This window comes from Mizuhopecten yessoensis, unplaced genomic scaffold, assembly GCF_002113885.1.
Source record: "Mizuhopecten yessoensis strain PY_sf001 unplaced genomic scaffold, ASM211388v2 scaffold8183, whole genome shotgun sequence".
NCBI lineage: Eukaryota > Metazoa > Mollusca > Bivalvia > Pectinida > Pectinidae > Mizuhopecten > Mizuhopecten yessoensis.
In genome coordinates, this window is record NW_018407420.1 from 2,269 (window position 1) to 5,960 (window position 3,692).

At 34.8% G+C, this 3,692-nt stretch overlaps 1 long non-coding RNA gene across 1 annotated transcript; it reads right to left on the minus strand.

The window, feature by feature from the left end:
• Positions 1–1,947: 1,947 nt before the first annotated feature.
• LOC110455245 lies at positions 1,948–3,032 on the minus strand. The gene is made up of 3 exons (XR_002463431.1): positions 2,719–3,032; positions 2,336–2,400; positions 1,948–2,011 (listed from the first exon to the last, which is right to left on the minus strand). It is a non-coding gene; the product is annotated as an uncharacterized LOC110455245 (long non-coding RNA).
• Between the last annotated feature and the right edge of the window lie 660 nt (positions 3,033–3,692).

Below are 3,692 nucleotides of genomic sequence, written 5' to 3' on the forward strand. Positions count from 1 at the left end.
CTTGCGATGTGGGGGTGTATGAGAATGATTCCTCGACTTGTCCATTATGCCAAGTGCAGGTAAAGGGTTCAACATTAGTCAATTCAGTATACACGGGGGATTCATTATTTTCTGATAAATCCATACTGGTGAAAAATAGCAATATATTTAAGGTCCGAATATTACACAGATGAGTTCAAAATTGCTATATTGGCACAGCGATCACAGCGTGTGCGAGTGATTATTCCTCAGTACACCTGCACGGGGTGCAGTGAACAATAGAGCACCTATACTAAAGTGTCCAGGTGTGGGTGAACGATGTCGTCACGGTATGTGAACACACTACGGACACACAAAGGAACTGTCCATATTCAGTTAAAACATACTTTTCAAAGTATTTTAGTCAATAGGAAGCTACTAATGCAATATACGTGTTATTAACATACACCTTACCAAATATTGTGGCGTTCCAGCCGGTATAAACGCTGTAGAAGAGTAATGAACACGGAGCATTGCGGGTTACGTCCAGCCGTCAAATTCCACCCATATCGTTATATCATAGGTCATTATTTGCATGTAGTCGCTTACTAAAAAAGCAATTAAGTGACTAGCGAATCAAATCAGGAGGGCGTCAACATACATATTACGTGCGTATGATCTGGCGGTCTACATGAAACTCAGATGGGCCTGGTTATCTTACTCCTGGCCGACGTATAAATTGTGGTGTAACTCGGTTTGCAAGAACTTGTAATTAGTAGAAGAAAGAAGACATCATGACCACAGCAGTTATATTCGGAAGCAGTTACATCGAGCGGCTTAGAAGATTCTGCGATGACAACCTTGAAACTCCGTGTACCACCGTACTCTGCGGCCGAGGAGGTCTACGCACGGACCGAAAGCTCCAACCTACTTTGAAAAAGGCATTGGCAGCAGCACCAGATATAGCATTCATAAACATTGGAGGAAATGACATAGAAGCAGAGTCAAAACCAAGGGACATTTTCAACAGGATTGTTTCGTTAGTTGAAATCTGCGCGGCTCCGGAACTACAAGAGTATTGATTACAGAAATCCTTCCTAGGGGCAGCTTCAAGGCACAAGGGCTCAACAAGACCGTTTTTGACAGGCAGAGAAACAAAATCAACGCTCTCCTACGTAAGAAATATATAATAAGTAAGACATGTCTTGTCCAGTGCATAAAATAATGGCTGTCTTACTGCTATTATACATTTTGTTTCGGTCAGCCATATTATTCAAATAATTTTTTGGTCTGTTTCGGGGTTTTTTCTATTCCGTTTTGTTTCTGTTCGGTTTAAACGGTCACACGCATTATTCACATGTGTTATTTCTTTTTCTGTTACGTTGCGGTTCCGTTTACGTCCGTTTTGGTCGCACACAGTGATAATATGTATATATTTAATACCCTTTAAAAAACTTCATATGTTTCTTTTATAAGATTCGATTATAAGTTGCAAGAACTTGTGCCCATTCCTTTTGCAATTATTTTTTAATAGAATATGTTTAAACTAAAATACGTTTCTGTTAAGCTAATTTTTGGTTCTGTTCGTTTTAATGGTTACACACATATATATGCATTATTCAAAAGTGTTTTAATTCGCTTTAAATAACATAATGTATTTCTTATTGGTGCCGTTTTGGTCCGTTTCGGTCACTCACCGTATTTAAACGTATTTGTTTTTCTTGTTTCGTTTTTGGTCCGTTTTGGCTAAACGCAGTGATCAAATGTATATTGAATATCCTTTAAAATAACTGCATATATTTTTTTTCTGTCGTTATACACGGTCAAACACATTATTCTCTTGGGTTTACTTCGCGTTAAATAACTTCAGATATTTCTTTTTTGTTACGATAAGGTTCCGTTTACGTCCGTTTCGGTCACAAAGACTGATGAAATGTATATTTGAAACAGGGATGGGATTTGGGCAGAGGCGTTACAACAAACACGTTCTTGGTTTCCATTCTTTTAATTATTCCATTTGTGGACATCAGACTAGCTGGAAGAATCTTACACCCTACAAGAACACAATAACGAACGTATAAGACAACATGCAGTAGACACCACCTTGTTACTAAAACATTACACTGTACCTATTACAAGGTTTCATATCATTATCTGTATAATTACATTTATCATTTATTATTAATCACATTTCATACTTATGATTTATTTCACAATATATTTACTGATTTCATTGACTTTATATAACAATGCTCATGGACAAAATAGACTTTATAACCTATTTAACTGGCTAATATATTACACATTACTTAGACCAATAACATATATCATTTGTAATATACATTGTTTATATTATATATAACTGTAATGAACTTACTCTATCAATGCGACAAGGGTTCCCACATAATCCTGATAATCCAGTATATATAACTGCAGGCGAATCTGAACAAATAACCAATGACTCTTTACACTACTTGCAAGAACAATTAATAGCTGTTACATCGTAGTATGTAATTGATTTAGTCTGATATATTTACATTATCATTAAAATAGAAATAGAAAGAAGTTATTCCAAATTTCCAAATATTCACAGAGCATATAGCCTGAACATTACTCAGTACATCAATAAAGTACACTATACTAGTTACTCAAAATATCTCATCCTAATTTGGAGAGTAAATACAATCTGTTTTACAGTTAGCTATTACATGAAAAGAGTATCTTCAAAATTACATTAATTTTGAACATATTAACTCCTACCTTTTACATATGGTCAATCCCTCCAACCTGTCTGCCAGAACTGATTTACACTCAGGTGAATTGCATGGGCAGGTAGGAAAGGTCACATGACCAACAGGTAAGTATGGGGTTACAGGTCACAAACAGGTCACAGGTTACAGAACAAAACATAAACAAAAGCACATGGCACTGAACAACTGACACATGGACAATGACACTGAACAAGACTAGATACTAAACACACAATACATGTACACCTGAACAAACAAGACATAATTACATATTAAACTCCACTAATATTACTTCATTCATCCGCCTTTCTTAAAACATTATAATTTAATTATTACACTATCCATAATACTTGGACAGGCTATCCCTGCCACATATTTAATACCCTTAAATGCGTTTCTTTTCGGTTCAGTTCTGGTTCTGTTTGCTTTAAACGGTCAAATATTCAAAAGTGTTTTCTGTTTTCAAATGAATTCAATTCGCTTGGAATAATCGTATGCCTTTCGTTTCGGTCTCGTCGTGACAATTGTTTTATTCTCATAAACAATACAGTGTAGAGAATACATACATGGTGGAACAGGATGGACATTAGTATTGTAAATGAATTATGTCATTAATATCGGTAATAAATTTAGCCAATGATGTCAATTCATGTTGTGTTACATAATTGAATAATGCATGATATCTAAATGTGCCATAATTTCACATTCTCTAGACAAAATTAAAAAAAAAGAAGAGGGAAAAGAAGACTAACCCATTTTCAAAAATTCGGTACACAAATAGAACACAATTATGTTGAAAATGTTGATATAATTATCCATTTATAAATCTTAGAACCATTTACACAAAATTTAACAGTGTGTCTATACCGTCACAAGTATTTTTTTATGCTGAGATAAGTATGGATTGCTCATTTAAATGGACAACTTCATCAATATTTTAAGCGTTGAATAAATTGAAAATAAATTCAAAATGAGCCAAGAAAT